A 22,110-nucleotide genomic window follows, 5' to 3' on the forward strand; every position below is an offset into this window, starting at 1 on the left:
CTAGCAGGCCACGTACAGACTTCCCTCACAGTGACCGCCAGGCCTGAAGCATAAGACAGTGGCCAGAGCTCACGAGAGAAAAAAGATCAGCAAAACATAATGGCTCCAGGAACAAAGAGGTGTGTGTGGGGGAAGTTCATCCATTAACATACCAAAAAGCCCCTTACATTCACTTTTAAAAGAACACTAGCAGTGAAATGCCCTCTCTGCTAAGTACTGGAAAACAATTGTGCTAGAGGCAATGACTGTCTCAAAAACTAATGAGCTCCCTACCTAGACAAGGTTATGATACCAAAATCTCAGTAGTGTGAAGCAATACCATTTCTCAATTCTAGATGTCAGTGGACCCTTTTCACATTTCCTGGGTTCCTAGAAGCGGATGGTCATTGGTCCAACAGTAAACAATAAAATGGCAAAAGATAAAAATCCAGATAGCATTTCTATGACCTGAAAAAAGAAGTAGCTTATTGAGAGATTGATAACATTGGTCAGAAGAGAGAAACTCTTCACTCCCTCAGCTGTTTTATAAGAAAAACTCAAGCAGCAGCATTAACTAGGTTTCTGCAATTTAAAGCAAAGGTAATAGGCTATATCACAAAGTATAGTGTTATAAATAGTGCATAATATTTTTTTGATGTGCAATATTAACAATTGTGGAAATATGTGAAAGGTCCATATACTATAGAACAAGTTATTCATTTAAATATTTATTAATACACAAATTTATACTAAAATACATAAAATTACATAAAAAAAAAAAAAAGCTCTTTGGCTACATTTAAACTCAAAATCATATGCACAGTCATCTGCGACGATTGATAATTCTGCCGGTGGGTTATGTTGTAACGCTAAATATAAAAAGGTAGAATTGTGTGTATTACAACCTGCCGGGACCCAATGCGACATCCACCAATCAGAGAGGTTCCAGAATCTCGAGTGATTTTTTGATTAATATTAAACAATGGAGAATCTCATAAGCACTGAGCTGATGTTTGCATAGATAAACTGATCTATTTTTACAAGTTTCAGTTTTTACCCACCTTCTAGCACTCCAACTGAGCCCGATTTAAAAATAAAATTCAAGTAAAATAAAATCAGAACCTTTGACATTCCAACTGAGCGACATTTTAGGCATCATAGGCGCATTATTTTTAATGCAAGACAAAATGTTCTTACAATGCCGCAAAAAAAAAAAAAAACGAGCTAGCAACTCACTAGGCTGAGAAACATCTTCTGTATATACATGAGCAAAACACAGCAAAGCAGTCTGGCTTACAGCAGAATGAACAACCGCTATCCAGACGGCGAGGACAACAGAGGATTGGCAGGTCAGCAAACAAACAGACACGTGCCTGCACGCACATGCCTCTTGTTGGATAAGACGGAGGAAACACTGGCAAACGCCTGCACTACACAAACTACCTATGGTGTGCAGCCAGCAAAACACCAAATCGCACACACGCACATCTTTCTCAAGGCTTCAGGGAGACAAAAGAGGTAGTGGGTGCGCCCGAGGGCAGTGGAAAGACTCTGGAAAAGCTTAGCAGAGCAGCAGGGTTTATGCTACGCTGTTATCTCAGGCTCTGCAGAGAGACAGCCTTTGATGTGCTGAGCCACAGACTATAGGCGAGAGGAAACAGACTGGTTAAGTAAATGTAGGAAGGCAGACACACACACACACACACACACACACACACACACACACACACACACACACACACACACACCAGTTAGCATATATCCCAAGGCCAACTCTCCAGCTAGGCAAATACCAGCTTGATTCATGGTTTGAAAGAGAAAAAAAAAAAAAAAAAAAAGATGCCACACAAACATTAGAGACTGGTTTTGCCTATGGCTTCTGGGGGGGAAGGAACACCGTCTACAGTATGTGCTGTATTTCAACAATCAAGCATCTGTTGCAACTGCATTCAAGAGAATGAATGGGAAGGATGATTGTCATTGTCTGCATTCAAAGGGTGGCAGACAGATACAATTAAAGGTAAAGATAGCTAAATTCGTATGCCTTACTAAGACGCACCATGTTAGTACTGTATATAGTAAGATTTGACATTTTGTTTACATGGCTGACATAAAAGGATTTATTAGCATATTACCCTACTTATTACACAATTACTTCATTCTGAAACTGGCAGTGCATATATTTATTTGATGGTTGAACATTTAAAATATTAAGCAGTATTGTAAGTATCACTTGAAATTTTCCAGTTGACCTAAATTATTTTATTAAATACTTGATTTTCTATTTTACAGTACAATAGTATTAGCCTACTATTTCTCTTTTTTTTTTAAAAAATATTTTTATTCAATAATTACAATAAAAATCATTTTAGTCATATTCAATGGGTCAAAAAAGAAAGAATGTGGCCTGTGAAAAAACTCAAGCAGAAAGAGGTTTTTTTTTAAACTGTACACTGTCACTGAAAGAGGTTTGAGCTGGTTCTTGTAAAGAGTAAAACTCAAAGTGAACAAAGTTTTTATCCAAATCGTTTATCCCTCAAAAAGGATGGTTCAGGCTCAAAAAGAGTAAAAAGCCAGTTTTCAGCTTTTTAAAATTACTTTCTATGCAGATGCACTCCCAATTATTCTGGAATAATTCTTTCCAAATATTACCAAGTCATCAGGTGAAATTGCCAGTATTTTTATATAATCAAAATATTACAAAATCACAATGTCAGTTATTTTTCCAATATCGTGCAGCCCTATGAAATTTTACTTTACTATTAACAAGACAAATGCAGCAACGATACAAAATAAAATTTATATATCATTAATATCAACCTGGGATTAGTTGACCGGCTGAGCAGATATATAGACATTTGTAGGAGCAGCAATTCTAAGAATTTGATTGCTGATTGATAAATCAGAATCATGTGACTAGAGTAATCAAATAGGATTATTGTATTAACAATAGTAACAATAAATATTAACTGCAGTGTCCACTGTCAAAAAAAAGGGATGCCTGTGCTACATGGATAGCAGATGGCTAAGAAACAAGGACAAATTTGCTGTATTCCCATTTTAAATAAAATATTTATCAAAAACTTCAAAGACAACTTTTTTGCCATGCTAATAAACCACATAAAAATAAATTACAAAACATGAAGACAGAAAGTGAGAGGGAGAATGTGACTGTGTCTTTCTGTAGGGCTTTGTGGCTCAACTTCCTGTCTCTATAGGATTATCTTCACTAATAGTCCTTAAGTCAGTCTGAGTGAGCCACCAGATGCCCATTACTCTGCATACAGCCACATCTCCTCAGACATATGGACCCAACACATGGAAAGAGCTTTAAAGGGGGCTTATTCTACATGTGGCATTCAATTCTTCCACTGAAGTTCACCTTTAAGACTTCTACACTGTAAAAAAGAAAGAAAGAAAAAAAAAACTGTTGCATTTAGTTATCAGTTATCACAACGTAATTTAGTTATAATTTCCCTTGATTGAACTTGAGAACTCAAATGTCAAGTTGTCAGTTAATACAGCTTCATATTTTAAAAGAACACTAGTAATAGACATTAAGCTAAAACAATTTAAAAAAAACTTAATTACAGTGCACTCTTAAAAGGAAAGGTTCTTTATTGTATGTACTGCGTTAGATTAAACTGAGAAGGGTCATAGTACTTGCATATTGTTGTCGTACTGTTAGTTTAACTGCTTCTGTTGTTCTCATTTGTAAGTCGCTTTGGATAAAAGTGTCTGCTAAATGATTAAATGTAATGTAAATGCATTGGCATTGATGGTTCCATCTTTAACATCCATGGAAGCTTTTCATTGCTCAAAAGGTTCTTTATAGTGGAAAGTTATTTAGATTATTAAAAAGTTCTTCACACTAATAAAAAAAGGTTCACTGGAAGGTTCTTTGGAACCTGTGTGATATGTAAAATGATATGTTATGATTGGCTAATTTCCATAAACCAAAGTAGTTCATGCTGGTCAGAGTGGGTCAAGTTGCTAATCATTGTACAGGTGTTGCGGCTGGTCATGATAAAATGTTCATTGCTGTAAAGCAGTGTAAATATTTTCTACAGCACCATGACAAAAGAAAATCAGCTTTTCACCCAGTTGTGAATTTGAGTTTGCAGTCGGAACTGAAAACGTCAAGGAAAGTCTGTAACATAGAAAGATGACAAGAAAACACATCTTCATATAGAGCTGTTAATGCAAGCAGTGCACAATATAAAAATCCTTATAGCATGACCAGTGTAGTCCAATTCATGAGCAAATGACTGGTTATGAACTGGTTCTTTTAATGAATCGTTCAAGACATAAGAACTTAGGCTTTACCAGTTTAAATCAGTCTGATATTTCCTTCACAGAATTAGTAAATCAGAGTGATTATTAAATCAACTTCTGACTGTTTACTGACTGATTGGCAAGTCAGTATAGTAATGTGTAGTTAATGATACACATTTAGATTTTTTTTTCAACATTTCACATAAAAAAAAGGATTAAAACGTTTAATAAATGGACCGTATAAACAGGAGTTTGGTGTTGTAAAATGTCACAGTGTGAATTAGGCCTACTTTAAAAGACAAAGACCCTATATGACAAGACATGAGTTCTTCAACCATGTACAAGAATACCAGATTTACAAAACTCAAACTATACAACAAGCCCTAATCCTTAGACAAGCACTTCACTTTCTGTTCCTGATGACAGAGACTGAGGGACAAGTTTCTTCAGTGCCCTGGTGCAAAGAAAGGGGGGCCTGTGGCTACATGTGACAAAAGGTTTGATGGGCCTGTCCGTTCTGTAGAGAGACACATGCAGTCTGATCTCCGGCACCTGAGAATTCTGATGCATACAGTAAATAATTCAGTGTCAACGGGGTAGTAAGAAGATGTGAATGTGGGCCAACGAAAAAAACAGACGTTCAGAGAGACGGATGGGCAGAGAAGCACCGCTGGGGTGAATTTTTCAGGAAAAACTGTTTTTGGACAATCTGTTAATTCAAGGAAGGTTGGAATCCAAAAGATGAAGTTCCTCCAAAGCAGTGAAAGGTTGTTTCACATGAGCTCTGAGAACTGTGCTAAAGGCAAGAGACTCTAAATTATGCAAGATTTGGCACATGTGAGTTTATTACTTAAAAAGCACAACAGGCTTTGGCTTCAAGGAGAGAAACATTCTTGGAAACTTCTCAGAATGACAGAAAACATCCAGAGTTTGATGTACAGTTAGAGACCCAAAAGAGTTTACTAAGCAAGTGTGTTGCAGATTGTTGGCTTGATTGAATTGGAATCGTCCTGCAGTGCCAGTGGAGGATGCTGGGATGCCACTGACCACAATTCCCCAAAGATCCATTCATACAGCCAGGTGTTTCCATGGAAACTGCTCTTCACTGGGGGGCCCCTTCTTCTGAAAGAAGCGTCCTGCATCACAGCAGTCAGTGTAAAGATTGTGTTGGGCAGGAGATGGGGGTGTAAGACCTTCCTCGGAGAACCAAACGACAGAAGTGTTGGAATAAGAGAACTAACACAGCTCACTCTATGGGCCATTTCATATGACTTGCATCAATGTTCCACAATGTGTTAAAACCTATGGAACGAAACATGAGCTACAGTGTTAACCAAGCATCACTCAAAGTTCATTCAGTTTCAACTGCTTTTAAATTTCAATAGCAGACCACTCGAAGCTCAGCCAATGATTACCTAGTCTCAGCCTAAGACATCACACTCACAGACCGCTCGCTGAACGTCTGATGCATAAGGCACACAAAATGGGAAACACTTCAGGAGTTTTAAAGTCGTCATCTTATTGATGTCTACATGATTTCCGGGAGATGCGTGTGTCGCGATCTTTAACGGTCCGGCTGGAAACAAAGCCAACGTGACAGCAAACCCCCTAGTGGAAGCAGAAAGCTGTCATGTTTACAACTGTGGCAATGAGTACTTATCAGGATCAACAAAACACTGGATTTCCAAAAGTATGCCAAGTTCTTGAATGTATCATTAATTAATAAACGCCTGTTATCGTAGGAACATCGACTTTAAACATTAGTTGCTTTACATGCCAGCAAAACGGTTCTTGGCCAATGAAAGCTGCAATGGAGTTCATACCTTCTGCCGTCAATCTAAAGGTCTGGCTACGAGAGACTGATTACCAGACAAAACATATAATATAAAGGTTCCCCAAGAGGGTTTTTTGCAGCAACGCCAAAGAAGAATCCTTTTAGACTCGCCAAAGATCCTTTCACTGAACCGGATGTTAAAGGGATAGTTCACTTTGAAAATAAATTTTGGTATGTTTTAGCTTACCTCAAGGGCATCCAAGATGTAGGTGTCTTTTTTTCCGCAGTAGTTTCAATTTGGATATTTTTAGGTCAAACCGTTCTTGTCTGTCAGTCATTTCATGCAGGTCTATGGTCACTGTCTCAAAGAGCATGCACAAAGTCCAAATTAAAACAATTCCCCATCGTCCAAATTAAACAATTCCCCATCGTAAGTACACATTGATGGCCTAAGACACGAAACGAGCGGTTTGTGTGAGAAAACGAACAGTATTTATATCGTTGTTATCTCTTGAAAACAGCACACGTTCAAATGATCTAACGGCGCGGGCGGGTAAAGATATATACACTAGATGTCGCTTGGCTACGGTTTCGTTCCAATGAACTGCAGTAGCCAAGGCGACATCTATGTATATATCTATACCCGCCCGCGCCGTCAGATCATTTGGACGTGTGCTGTTTTCAAGAGATAACAACGATATAAATACTGTTCGTTTTCTCACACAAACCGCTCGTTTCGTGTCTTAGGCCATCAATGTGTACTTACGATGGGGAATTGTTTAATTTGGACGATGGGGAATTGTTTTAATTTGGACTCTGTGCTTGTGTTTTGAGACAGTGACCATCGACCTGCATTATATGACTGACAGACAAGAACGGTTTGACCTAAAAATATCAAAATTGAAACTACTGCGGAAACAAAGACACCTACATCTTGGATGCCCTTGAGGTAAGCTAAAACATCAAAAATTAATTTCAAAGTGAACTATCCCTTTAAAGGTTATTCATGGAACCATAGATATATATATATATATATATATATATATATATATATATATATATATATATATATATATATATATATATATATATATATATATATATATATATATAAAAACTATTTTTAAGAGCTTTTGCAATGACATCCAATTTCACACCCTGGTTTGTAGCTCTCACGCATGGGTTATAGTACAAAGCAACAAGAAATATTAAAAAGTTCTTCTAAAGAAAACATCTACCTTATTGCTTTAATACTCTCCTCCTTTCAGGCATCTGATTTTGGTGTTTTCCCTTTACATCACTTCCATAAAAAAAGAAGCTCAAACTGAAGTTGTGAAGCTGTTTTCCTTTCTAAAACATCAAATAGTTATGATCTGCATCAGCTGATCCACTTGGCCAAATAGGCCCACTGTCAATTCCTAATTCTACTGACAGCTTTGTCAATTGATAGTATTTTTTATTATTTAGGCTATTATTTTTAAACATCCATTTTTATTTTGTGTAAATGGTGGGTAAAATAAGTTTTCCCCATTTCAGCAAATCCCATTTACTGTCTTTGAACAGTATTATACATATTGGCCACCCTACATTTTAATTGGTATATGCCACTAGAAAAAAAAAAATAAAAAAAAAAATACATGGGTTGACCACTAGTACCACTGTTTTTACTGTTACGTTTTTTAAAAATGTAAAACATTTTCACTATATCGTATACACTTTCTGCTTTCTTGCGATCTAGTATTTTTATAATATCTGCACTTCTATGATAATACTTGCAGCACTTTTCGTATGGAAGTCAAAGCAGCCGTGCACTAAGGCCCTAACGCAAGTCATGTGAAAGGGCACTTAAGACGAAGGCAGACTTTTTCCTGAAGTGGACGAGGGGTTCCCACGTGAAATCATGATAATTCTTTTGTCATCCAAAACTGATGTGAAACTGATAAATCTCACATTTGTTGATCATAGTTCATGTGAAGTATTGTGAAATCACTTGGTCTCATGGAATACAAGGCCAAGCGAAGGAACTGGATTTTTTTTTTTTTTTTTTTTCATGCTGATGTTCGGGGGAGTTGGTCGGGGGGGCAGGGCAGCTGTTGGGTCCCAGGGTGAAACCACAAAGACACAGAGGACACAAAGAGCTCAAGACAATGCAGAGGGCTACCCTTTCACAACCTCTCACGAGCCATATTGAGAGCTAAAGCAAAATACCCTGGTGGAGGTAATCCTTTTATATTTTCAGAGAGCGAGTTGATACAGCAGCATGCACGGACAGACAGAGAAAAAGCTTTTCTGTAATGCTCGAACACTTTCCAGGACACAATCCAAAGTATTCACTAATCAAAATATACACAAACAGACATTATCCAGAATCGACAGTCAAGCTACTTTAATTCAGTAATGCAACATCTGAGAAATGTAACTTCCACTAAAGAACAATTATTAAATCAATATACAATCTATCTTGTACAATAAAACACTGATACATGCGTTTTCATATTCTAAAGCTCACTAAAGCCCCTTTCACACAGAGAGTTGATCCTAGAAAATTGCCATTGAATTGCTAGAGTGCCTTCTGTGTGAATGCAAACACGTCCCGGGATCGATCCCGGGATGTGGACCTAGTAACATTGCTGCGATCAGTCCTGGAACGCACCATCTGAACAAAAGGCAGCAGGACCAATGCCGTAAGGGGTGTGTCGTAGTAGTGATGACGCTGAAGTGGAGATCATTCACCAGATTAGTGGAACGGTACGCGATGTGCTATGATCGAATCAGGGAAAAAAAATGAACTAGCGTGGATTCTCGAGAGAGAAATCGCAGATCTTAAGCATACTTAACACTGCAGTGACATTAAATGTCACATCCTGATGTCACGTGCATTTAGGATGTGTGTGAACGCACGAACCGATTCCGGAAAATCAATGGCATTGTGAATGAACCAAAATCAAATGATCCGAGACAAATCCCGGGACACATTATCAGTGTATTTTCCGGAATCTCAGAGTGAAAGTTGCTTTAAAGAGATAGTTTATGAAATGTTTAGTTTAGAAATGTTTCACTGGCTCTCATGACATTCCAAGCCTGTAGGATCTTTTCTTCTGCAGAACACAAAGAAAATATATTTTGAAGAATGTAGACGATTAGGGATGAAAAAACACTGGACACCACTGGCTTGCATTGTATGGAAAATATCTTCTTTTGTGTTCAACATAAGAAAACAATCCATGTATTGCCTGGAATGACATGAGGGTGAGTAAATGAAAATGTTCTTTTTTGGGTCAATTCTCTCACTTATGAAAAAGCAAGCAAGTCTAATTTCTTGTTCCAGCTGTCAGTAGTGGGAAAACTCGAGTTTCAGCACTTCCGATCTCAAAGCGTTCCATTGATTCTGCGTTCTAGACAAGTTGGAAATCCAAGTTGCCAAATATAGCTGAAAATAACCAAACTGAACGCAGCTTATGTAGGAAGAGGCGTGTTGTTTGGAAACATTGTGGAAACACTAAATGGGGATCTCAGACAACTTTAGAAAATGTGAGAAGAATGAAACGTCATAATGAGGAGTTGAGTGAAAATGATGAGCTTATAAAATAAATCTATAATATCTAAAAGATCAGTGTATGGAAAGCACGTCTGTAACTAATGGTTTAAAGTTCCCCCTTTTTTAAGGTTTGCTTTATGTAACTATTTAGTCATGATTCCATCTATAAATAAGTTATAGAAATGCATATTTTTCAAAATGTTCAATTTCAGATGTAGTTATTTTTGGTTACTGTCACCATATAATTTAATCTTGTTTAGGCCACGTTACGTTTTAGGCTTGAATGTGTCATGCTGTAATAATGAACTTGAGATTCACAGCTGCACTTGACTGCATTATCAGCTTCTCGCCTATAGACTGAACACCTAATACGTATGCGCATGACGTCAGTTTTTGCAAATTCACGTTTTTGAAGTTTACACGGAGATGATAATGGCATTGTTTTCAAAAACTTGCATTTTGAAACCCGTTATCAAATGTATGCACGTTCAGGTCCCCAAAACGCTGTTGTCATGTAAATGAACGGCCAAAACGCATACATTTTTTTAAAATGGTGTGGCCCTGTGGTAATTATTTGACACTTAGCTAACTGGCAAACTCCAATAGTAACGAAATGATCTATTTTGAATTCCTTCATGGAAACTAACGGGTATAAACCTTAATTTAACAATTAAATAATACATTATGAAGAAACTTAACACCTATAGGATTCCATCTTCTGGTCAGACATGGGAATTCATTCTCACACTGCATTATAGGTATTTTCTAGCCGTTGAGTGTAGATCAGTTGTACACTTGTTATTGCGATGCAATTTGAGATTGAATGAGTGCACTGAATGTCAACTATGGATTAGGACACCACTACAAATGGAAGGATATCACTACATTTGCTGGATGTTGTGGTACATGTAGCCTAATGTTCTCTTATGCTTCCTATGATCTCTTAAAACCCCTTCATGCAAATTAGAGCCAAGGGCTGGATAGCAAAGCTCTGAATTATTGACATTGCCCTTGCTTACAGTGTCCAGAACCTCTGCACACAATCTCTGAGGACCAGAGCAAAGCTGAAATTGGGCCATAAAGAATGAAGGAACTGAGAGAGGTAAAAACATTCTAAACTTTAAAGATGAGGTGTATAATTTGAGATGTTAAAATGTTTTCTCCTATCCCAGCCTAACATGCAACAATAACTATAAGCCTTCTGCAGGTTGATTTCCTCGTAAAATGGAAATTCACGAGTTCAAGTTTGACATCAACAAAGGTGAGCACGTGACGCAAGTGTGTTCTGAAGCGGCAGTCACTTTTCGCGCAAGCTTCACAACGTGCTGACGTTTGTCAAACGTGAACTTATGAAGCTGCGTATGACAGTTGGCCAGAAGCATTGGTTTATAATATTTGGTTAAATTATTAGCATTTATTTTTACACAATGATCAATCTGTTTCAGAAGACAATAATTCATCAACCGGGGTCATATGGTTTACTAAGGGTGCTCCGATCATGATTTTCGGGGCCGATCACCGAACACTGAAAGCAGTATCGGCCAATACCGATCACCAAAATAAATACTACATAACTAGTTATTTAGGGGTCATTTAGCTAATTTTAACATCAATATATAAATTAAGTATCAAAATTAAGAGATAAGAAAGTTTCAGAAATTGACAACTCATTTATTATCAAGCAACATATTCCATTCCCTCTCATAGAGGTAATTAGAAACAGCTTGGAGCTTAACATATTGCTTTCCTGCGAAATAATAATAATTAAAATAAATAAATAAATGAATAAAAAGAATAAACAGTCTTTATCAGCAGGAAGTAGGCTAATCAAATGTAAAACACCACTGCATAGTCTTCACTGTATAAATTAAATTAAATTAGATTATTCCTACTAAATCTAAAGAGCAGCGATTTCTCACCGCCGACCTGTATGAATTTCTTTCTTTTGCTGAACACAAAAGATGATAAAGATATTGTGTAGAATGTCGGTGGCCAAACAGTTGATGGATCCATTGACTTCCAAAGTATTTTTTCCCATACTATGGAAATAAATGGGAGCCATCAACTGTTTGGCCACCGACATTCTCCAAAATATCTTCTGTGTTGTTCAGCAGAAGAAAAAAATTCATACAGGTTTGGAACAACTGAATGAACGAATCTTATGATTACCATTGTGTTCACTGGTTTTTGAAGCATCCCATACACTTGCATTACATGGACTCAAAGGGATGGATTATTTGTCTAAAAATAATAGTCGCTGTTCGTCTGAAGTTTTTGCTCCGAGTCCTAACACACGATCGGTTTCTCATTTTATTTTGGCCAATCTCTATTCCGGACTTGCGCACAAACTGCATTACAATCATTTCCCAAAATGTAATTTGTGTGGAAATATTAACTCTGTACACAGGACGTTAACAGAGGTCAGAGACAGAACACGCTGAAGACGGACGCAAAGAGGAGAACAGAGACACGCCAACAGAGAAATTACTGCAGCAGCCACACTCACAGGTATATAAATATCTAAAATTGGGGGAGGGGGGTTATATGACAGACTCTCTTCGGAAAAGCTTTGATTGCATTACCTTTACTTCTCACCTCCGTATAATGCCTGTTTATAAGCGTAGAACTGCTTTTTGTACAGCGGTAACAGAGGAAATGCTATTTCACTGTTGTTCCATAAGCGCCACCTACTCTCTGAGAGTGAAATTACATTTTCATTCAGTCTGTCTGCGGTTTTTGTTTTGTGCAGGTGTGTCTTATGTAGCTTAATTTACCTAATCAAGAGACAGACCATTTTGTTTTTACTTTATATCCTAACTATACAACCTAATTTAAAGACCCCCTGTGGGGAAAATCAAGTTTTTAATGTTTATATGACTATGTGGTGCTTTTAATATGCTTTAAGACAAACCATGTGCAAATTCATAAGTCGTGTCGATTACGTGGAGTATTTTCTCCTTAAAGCTGCAGTGAAAAAATTAAAACACGGTTTGAATTCACCGGTGTTTCTTACGTCACAAACTACTTAGTAAACCAATCACGTCAAAATCCAGGCGGGCTTTAGGATATCATTAACTGCTGCGTAGCAGACAACACCTGTTTTGCAGATTTGTTTTGTGAGGGATTCTATTCAGGGGGTTGAATAAGTCATTAAAAGTTGCAGTTTCAGTTAAATTTGGGGAAACCACTTGAAACGTGTTGTATTGAGCCATTTCAATTACTTCTGTTTGATGTGTTCATTGCAAACAGCTGAAAGTCTATAAATTTTGCCAATAAACTTGAGTTGCAATGGGGGTTGAATAATTTTGATTACAACTGTATGCTTTTCTCCACTGACTTTCTATGATGTTCAAAGTGTTTCTAAGAATGCTGATTTTTAGAACGCAGACTGAGATGGAAAATGGGAATGTGGTTTGTGTAACAATAGCAACACATTATTAGCTGTTTGATAACGTAGTCAAGCCAAAGGCTAATCATTTATTACCGTTGTGTGTCCGAAGTTGTAGAGAGTGATACATAAAACGTATAACCATTCTGATACATCAAGTTGTAGATGAGGATGTACGAGTATACTAAATATACTAAATGAAGCAAGGGTATAGAGCTACATTCAAGCTATTTTGAGGCATAAATTTAAATGTTTAAATGTGCCATTTTGGTGATCAAATATAAGTTTTAAGGAATAAAATGATTGACTACAGGGGGACTTAAATTCAAAAACAATAGCATCTTTGGATCGTGATTAAATTCAGTAGTTGCCTCTAATTTCAAATGGCTATTTTTTTTGCCTGCTATAGAGCAAATAAACTAATCTATTTGCTTAAAAAAAAGCGGGGGGGGGGGGGTAAGTAAATAAATATCGCCAATCGCTATCAGAATCAGCAAATTTCCTTGTAAAAAAAAAACTTAATCAGCAATGAAAAATCTAAATCTCATCCCTAAAAAAGAAAATAATTTCATTAACCCAATTCCATATGAAACTACACACTTCAGCTTTAAATGCTTGAGAAGAGATCTAATAAAAAGGAGCGGTGGAGTGGAATAAGACCAGGTGTGAGGATTACATCTATATTCACAGATTACCTGTGACAAGACAAGCTCTTCCTGGATGAAGTTTTTAGAGGAGATCACTACAGAATAAGACAAATCCGATTTCCAAATTTCTAGACATTCATCAAATATTAGATGTTTTGTGAGGCTAACAGCGCAAGTCATCCGTGGGGTTTGAATAGAGGATGGAATCAGTCAAGTGACTAGTCACATGATTGGCCTGCTGTGACACACCTGCACATACAGGAAAGAGAAATGAACTGAACACAGTGAAAGCGAAGAAACACCCTGCACCCTTTCATCACCAGACAGTGTGTTTAAAACAACTTCACACAGCAGTTAACGCTCAATACACAGATAGTGTCGATGCTCAAAAGACTTTTGGCACAGCAACAGGAATAAGGGAGATAATGCATATTAATCATCGTTGTTAATAGCACACAACAAGTTCTGTTTCCTCAACAAATTAAGCCTAATTTTCTTGAAAACAGTGCTGCAACTCTAGAGACACGCAAAACATAATGACTGAGGTGGCATAAATTTCTCAATCTGCAAAGATCCAATGGAAACAGTGAAGGAAAATATTGAGAAAGTAAAGAGCTCATTACAGCAAAGCAAATAAACACTCCATAATTCATCAGAAGAGGGACAGGGAGGCAGTGTGTTCACAAGTGTGATTCACAGAGCAACACAAGAATTCACCACCCATACAGCAAGGGCATTCACCCAAGACATAAAAAAAAAAATAAAAAAAGAGAGATAAACAGAGCAAAAATAATCTCTCCAAATGTCACCGAAGGAATTGAAGAAACATTTGTGGAGAAATTAAGCCTTAGTTTGCAGTGTTTTGTTTAGATTTTCTACCAAACTTTGTTTTGGCTACAGTAATAGGAACATAAGAGTCAGAAAGTAAAATTATCAGTCATGATCAGATCAGTTTTATTATACTAACATCAAGATTTCTCACAAAGCTTTAGATAACAGAAAGACCAGTGTTTGAAAAGGCAAGTGTTTGTGAGCAGAGCTCTCAAAAACTAGACACAGGTCAGGGTGGTCAACTACTCATCCAACAACCGACTAGTCAATTATATAACTGACTAATCAGCACATCACTACAACAGCCAAATGAAAAAGAAAAAACTGTCTGACTGTCCAGCTGTGGGTTTGCTAACGGTATTACCCTAAGCCAAACATCCAATTAGTAGATAGCTAAACAACAACAAAACAACCAAAAATAGTTTAAGCACTTAACTTTTCACATGGTTACTGTTATGATTGCTTTCAGAAGGGTTGCGTATAAATTTATTACCTTCAACAATACATTAAGACAATTCAATCAGGTTACATTAAAGCACATTGTTCTGCTCCTGGGATGCACATAAGAAGTTTTGCGCCAATCTAGACTGGAGCCAGTACTGAGGCTGCAGGTTATAGATATTTAGCCCATTTATCTGCTGAAACTAGTCTGTTAGTTACCCTACTAAAGGGATGTTTTTAGGGCACAAAGCACATGTCCAAATGAGAGCTAATTGACGTCACAGAACATAATTAAACAAGCTTTTCTTGACAAGCTGTTCAGACAACCCACTAAATAGCCAATTAAAATATGTAGTATTGCCTTCCTAAAACCAAGGGATGTACAGTGTGTAGTCAGCTAATTGTTATGCAAAAGAAACCTCTTCAGAGTGATACAAGAGCCCACTTCAAAATTATGCCTCTTATTATGTAGGCTAGCTACTTGCCAAATTACTAAATCAAACAAGAAAAAAAAACATTTCCTCAAGATGCCTCACAATACATGCTTGAGCGGTCTGTTATAGTCATGGAATAACACACCGCTATGACACAATTGAAGAATCAGAATTGAGTATTGCAGGTCAGGGAGCAGTGTAAAAATATAAATTAATGATGCATGGACAAATTTGTGAAAGGCCTGCAAGTACCAGGTAAAGCAAACAATGAATCTACGTCAAATGTCACTATACCAAAACAATGTGTCTACACCAGACACAAGCGGGACGACAAAAGCAAATAGAAGCCATTATAATCAGCAATGCTGTCTACAATGGATGTTCACCAGGTTCACCAGTACAACGGTTGGTAATGAAGAGAGACCACAGTGTGTTTTGCATGCCTCAAAAAACTATCTTCTGACAGTCAAAAAAGTTAAGATGCCACTTCACATCACAAACACAAAAAGAATCCCATTGAAGTTGAAGTTGTAGGCTACTGTATTAATAGCAATGTTTCAAATAAATCCTATAGGATTTTGCAAGCAAGGTCATCTCTGAGTGTCTTTATGAGGGTATGTATGTACTTTATGTATCAGTATGGGGCTTAAAAATATTTTTTGGTAACACTTAATAAGGTCTCATTTGTTAACATTAGTTAATGCATTAGATAAGCATTTATTAAGCCTTGTTAATGTTAGTTAATAAAAATACAATTGAGCATATTAGTCTTGCGCAAGACAGACTTTCATTAACTGATGTTAATACAACATTTCACTTAAAAAATGTATTAGTAAATGTAGAAATGTAAATTAAGATTAAAGTATTGTTCATTATTAGTTCATGTTAGATAATTTAGTTAACACGTTACATGAAACCTTATTGAAAAACTAATTTTTCTCTACAAAAGAAAGTCACTTTAAGACAAACCATGTGCAAATTCAACACCAGTGCTGAGTATTTTCTCCTTAAAACTGCAGTGAAAAAAAGACCAGGTTATCCCAGTACATTTTTCTGTTGATATGAAAAATCGTGTATATTTAGCAATATATTGGGTGAACTGTGTATGATGAATATTACGATGTTATGATGAACTAAATGCGTTTCTCCACTTACGTTCTAAGTTGTTCTAAGTGTTTCTAAGGATGCTGATTTTTAGAAGGAAGCTGTCTGACTCTGAGGTGGTGAATGGGAACATGGTTTGTGTAACAGTAGCAACACATTACTAGCTGTTTGATAACGTAGTCAAGCCAGAGGCCAATAATATAAATTACCGCTATGTGTCCGACATTGTAGAGAGTGATACATAAAACGTGTTAAGGTGGGGCTCATTTGCATAATCATGGTTCCACATATAGGGCCTACTAAATGAAGCAAGAGTGTAGAGTTACATTCAAGCTATTTTAAGGCATGAATAAAAAAAAAATTCACAGGAAAAACATTTAAATGTGTCATTTTGGTGATCAAAGATGAGTTTTTGGATACAATTATTGACTACAGGGGGAGAACTGATTTCACCAAACTCCTAGAGAAATTCACTCCTGAGAGAATCTCCATCCTCTGCTTGTGTCTAATTGTTGTGAGAGCGCATGAAAAAGCAGTAACACTCCCTGGCAACTCACACCTCCATTAAAGCAGAAGACATGACAGTCACGTGACCATTGCCTTTTTCATTCCCCAGCACAACAAGTGAAAAGAGAACCCTTCAAAAACTCATAAGGTATTGAGTGCACAAAGATTAAAGGGATAGTTAACCCAAAACTTAAAATTCTGTCAACATTTGCTCACCCTCACGTCCTTCCCCTATATCACTATATTTCTTCTGTGGAACACAAAAGAAGATATTTTAAGAAATGTTTTAGCTATTTTTTGTCAATACAATGGCAGGTTACCAATATTCTTCAATATATTATCTGTTGTGTTACACAGAAGATGAAAACAAAAAGTGTTAAAAGTTTAGAACCACGTGAGGGTGAATAAACAATAGAATTTGCAACCATGGTGCATCATGAAGCTCAGCCAAAAAACAGCCACTGTTCAACAACACCAATTACGTGTGAGTCTCTACATTAGATATGTGCATGTTTAGAACAACCCACAACCCATGTGATAAATAATATGCAAAAATGTGAAATGTTCACACCAAGAACTATAAAAAAGTTGCAATCATTGCTCTAATTTTGTTAGAATAGATAAGTCAACAGAACAACTGTAACAAAAGCAACATGACATAATATTGTTGGAACTACGTTTAAAAAAAAAAAAAAATCCAGCTGATGAAAGAATAAAGCATTGACAGAGATTGTAAAGAGCTTGAGAATTTAAAGTGAAATACAACATATCCACACTTAAACAGAACATTATTAGGGATCCACGATATATCGGCCTGATAAGAAAATTGGCCGATTCATTAAAGCCGATAAATAATGGATTTTTCCCTTCAGCTGAGACACTTCAGACCCCATGAAGTGTTCACCATGATGGTTTTGAATTGCTTGAAATATGATTGGAATCGCTTCAAAAAAGGAAGATACAGTTCAGTGCAACATGTGCAAAACAAGTCTGTCATATGGGCAACAAATAATAACGAGAACATAATAATTTTGTGCTTGGGACAGGACTTTTAATGGTGAGACTTTTGATTTTGCAATCAGGCTCTCAAATTAAATAAAAATTTGGATTTAGATTTATCAGCCAATATATCAGTTATTGGCTTTCAAATATAAATAATTATTGGTTATCCGTATCGGCCAAAATGTTCATATGCATCCCTAAACATTATCATAATTTGGTGTGGAAGCTAGATAACATTACAGTGAGCCTACCTCTACACTTATCGTTCTTGGTGGGCTGACATAGGCTACTGAACTTTTATTTGTAGATGAGTAACCAGCTAAAATGTACAAATGTGTAATAAATGAATGAAGAAGAGATGTTCCAAATCAGCAGAAATAAGCAAAGCTAGCTACAGAGTTCTATGCTTCAGTCTTGTAGTATGCACTTGCCTTAAGCCGAAATCCACAGTTAAGTGAATTAAGAGCTGATTTATCAGCAGACATACAAGAAGATTTCCCAGTCTTGGAGGACTTGGATAAGCCCTTTTACTCTCAAATTCATGAACATATAGCAGACCTTTCAACTGAGCAACGGAATCAATTATCTTCCATCACAGGAGAAGCAGAATGCGAGTGAACTTCAAGAAAACTCGCTGGTAGCGAACACCTGGAGGAGTCCAGAGAATACAAAGGGAGTCTGCAGTGAAAGGCTGCTGATTGCTGCAACCCTTTAAAACCAAGACTATCTTTAAATCAAAACCACACAGCAGACCTGCTCTTATTTTAGCTGAGTGCCATTAAGAAGTGGTTGGCCTGAAAAAAATAGTGTGTTCAAAGAGCCACATCAGATGACCCGGTTCCTTTCTCCCAATCCGGTCATGCCTTCTTGTGTGCTCTCTTTGTGTCTTGTCAAAACATTAAGGGCATTCAGCAAGTCACAAAGATCCATACGGGAGATGCAAAAGACTAAACCTTGTCGTCTTTCTTAGTGTAAAGGCCACAGTGTGAAATAACTCAAAATATTAGCATTGACAGATATAGCGCTTCACCCACCCCTATAATGCAGGAGGGAGATTCCGGCGTTTCTCACATGGAAATGGATGTTGTGGAAAGGGTGTGAGAGGACGAAAGAGCTTGCACACTATCCTCTGTGTTTCCTGTTTTTTTTTCCCTCTCTCCCTTCCTTCCAATTTGATCAAATCCTTTCCATTGTATCCCAGAGTGCCCTACAAACTTCATAAACTTAAAAAAACAAACCTAGTAAACCTAATGGGTCTGTGCTTTAACTTTACAACAGGTGATAACAACTACTAAAACTAGAGGCACATTGCTTGGAGACAGCTTTTAAACTTGCAAACTGACCTCTGTCTGTTCTCTAGAGAAACCCTCCCTCCCTCCTCCTTCCAAACAAAACTTTATTTGACAACAGATATTACATAAACACATGCAATAGATGGTATTACAAACCCTGTAAAACAAGTTACATAATATTACAAATGATGCTGAAACTTTTAAACGCAAGACCCTGAACTTTAATAGCAGCCCAAATCTCCTTGGTTTACTAATTATTATAAAAGGAAAGCATTTGCCTATAAATGCACAAAAAAAAAAAAAAAGTTTTGTATAGCCATGTGTTCATACGGTGTAGTTGTTTTCATTTGTTCGATCACCTGAGGTTGCAGAGATGGATGAAAAGTTCTGTTATTGTTAATATTTTGTGTACGCTGTATTCGAAACTTCCTGAAGAGTTTGAGAGAGAAAAAACAATCCTTTGACAAACTTGCATCGGCTGTAGTCGGTGCTAACATGTGCTTGTCTCGCGACCTGCACGCGCTGCATATAAATCTGTACATTTTAATAATTTCACACTTACAACGTGGAAACCAGGTTAATATTTTCCCGAAAATGCCTATTAAAAAGCGAAAACTCTGTGCGGATATTGGCGGGTACTTCACGTGGATTTAAAGCCCTTCTAGGAGGCGGCAGTGGCAAAGGCTGAACGTCGATTGTTAGCTAGCTAAGCTAACGTGCTAGGTTAACAGCTATCAGATGTTCCAGCTGCCTTTGGTGACACGGGCACAAAATGGAGCACTTTATATTAGAAATGTCATTCTAGAGGAAAATCGGGTAAAAATATTTATAAAGCAGCTTGTCTTTCGATTGTCCAGCTGTGGGTGCGCTAAAAGTGTTAGCTTAAGCTAAACCTCTTGTCGCTAACCGGCTAAACAAGAGAAAATCAGAATGAATACTACTTTTACTTATAAGTTTAGTGATCTTTACTAATCCAAACCGCCAAACGATCTCAGATATATATAAACACACTGTATAAACGGTGTAGTAAATCATCCAATGCATTTAGAGGGCAACGACAACGTTGTCTATCTGCTGTGAAGTTACATTTTCACCAAACGAGAAAATTGTTTAATTTATGAAATCTGAAGTGCGTGTCAAATCTGTATGAGCAAACAAGCAAAGCAGCGGAAAAGCAAAAAGACAGTCGCTCAAGCTTTTCTATATTAGTTTTGTTTTATGCAGCTACAAAACTCTACTAAACACTGCATTAGTGTACGTCCTATTTCTTGGGTTAAAATAGTTTAACTGTTACCGACAATAACAACAGTTGCGAAATAGTGCATGCGAGTGATTTCTATTATTATAAGTGAAACACTGCAGTTTTAAATACCATGCAAACCTGCTTCAACAGACCAGATAGGCACTCTGAACAGAAGCACATCATAAGCAGCGGCACATATACTAAATATTAACGTTATATACACGAGAAAAGGCCATGCAGTCAGCTTCATATGTCCAATAACTGCATGACGTTGTGTATTGAAGCTGATCACATGGCCCTTTACTCCTACAATTTCAGCCTTGCATGGTCAAGTTTGCGTTTCTGCAAAACACTGCGTTTAAACAAGATGTTTTATTAGACAAATGCATGTATTTACCCTGGAAACTGATGGAAAGACGAACAAAAAAAGCTCCTGTGTATAGGAGGTCAGTTAGTTCCCCCAGATATCCTATCCAGAGTCCGGTTACGGTCACCGGTCTCTCCTCTTCTCCTCTCCTCTCCTCCCCGGTTTGCCCGAAAGAAAGATGAAACGATCCTCTGAAAACGAGTTGAAGTTTTACAAGCACAAACCAAACATTTTCATCCGATGAAATAAAGTAGGAGCGTTACGCGCACCCTTCCAGTCCATGAACCAGGGAGAGCTTTTATCAATTATTTATCTTCTGAAAAAGTCAAATCCCCCTGTAATAATATGTGACCGATCTGAAGAACGCTAGGGATACGGCACACGACTCCGATGCTTCTCCGTTAAAGCGCGATCGCCTTTATCCAACCGATTCCTGTACGACTCCCTGTCAACCGATGATGGCGTCACCGTTTCGTCTAGGAACGTCATCGTGTCGCTTAATTAAGACGTAATTACGTTGCCAAAGCCTGTGGAGTGCGGACTGTAAGGGGCCGAAAAACATTTTAGATTACAATGGTTTCATTTTAAAGCACGATTTTAGACCAAAACCTTCTGGTAAAAAAATATATATAATTAGATGTTCAAAAGTGACTTTACTCTCTACTACTCTCGCACAGACACACAAAACATGTAGGTGTTTTTAACCTTTACTTAAATATTTTATTTTTTTACGTCATCATTGTTTCTTTGTCACTAACACTTCTTTATTGTTTTTAAAAAGTTATTATTATCCATCTTTATTTTATTTTATTTAAAAAATATTAGCCTATTGATTTATGTTGTGTTGCACATTTTTCGAAAGAGAATCTGTCAGATAAAAATAGGCTACTTTACATAGCTCAACAGTAAAAAAAAAACACACCTAATAGTGCAACAGGAATGCACAGATAAGCTGCCAAAACACTACAATCTGAAAGCACAACAAATATAAACTGTTTTAGATCCATAATAACTAACAAAGAAATCTGTATGTAACCTAATCATTAATACACAGTACAGGTCAACACATTCAAACCCTTACTGTATATGCACGCATGACCCTGATCAACAGGGGTTTAAATCCAAACAGATCAGACAAGACTGGAGAGGGAACAATCTAATGAGTTCCATCTGGTGTTGTTTTCCACCACTGTTACACTGAAAGTGCAACGGTTCTGCTGGACCGCGTGACAGCACTTGCCTAAAAGTTAAAAGGTTTCACTCAAAGGTAAATAATGTTCTTTCATAA

General features: G+C 37.1%; 1 protein-coding gene across 2 annotated transcripts in view; it reads right to left on the reverse strand.

Annotated features, from left to right (window-relative positions):
- LOC308688309 (uncharacterized protein) overlaps window positions 1-21,300 on the reverse strand; it is a 94,299-nt gene extending 72,999 nt beyond the window's left edge. For both annotated transcript variants that reach the window (XR_014029871.1, XM_081361289.1), the window contains exon 1: window positions 20,853-21,300. The gene's annotated coding sequence lies outside the window, so the exon portion shown is untranslated. The remainder of the gene's footprint in view (window positions 1-20,852) is intronic.
- Between the last annotated feature and the right edge of the window lie 810 nt (window positions 21,301-22,110).

This window comes from Scardinius erythrophthalmus (assembly GCF_964197995.2).
Source record: "Scardinius erythrophthalmus genome assembly, chromosome: 3".
In the NCBI taxonomy this organism is placed as follows: Eukaryota; Metazoa; Chordata; class Actinopteri; order Cypriniformes; family Leuciscidae; genus Scardinius; species Scardinius erythrophthalmus.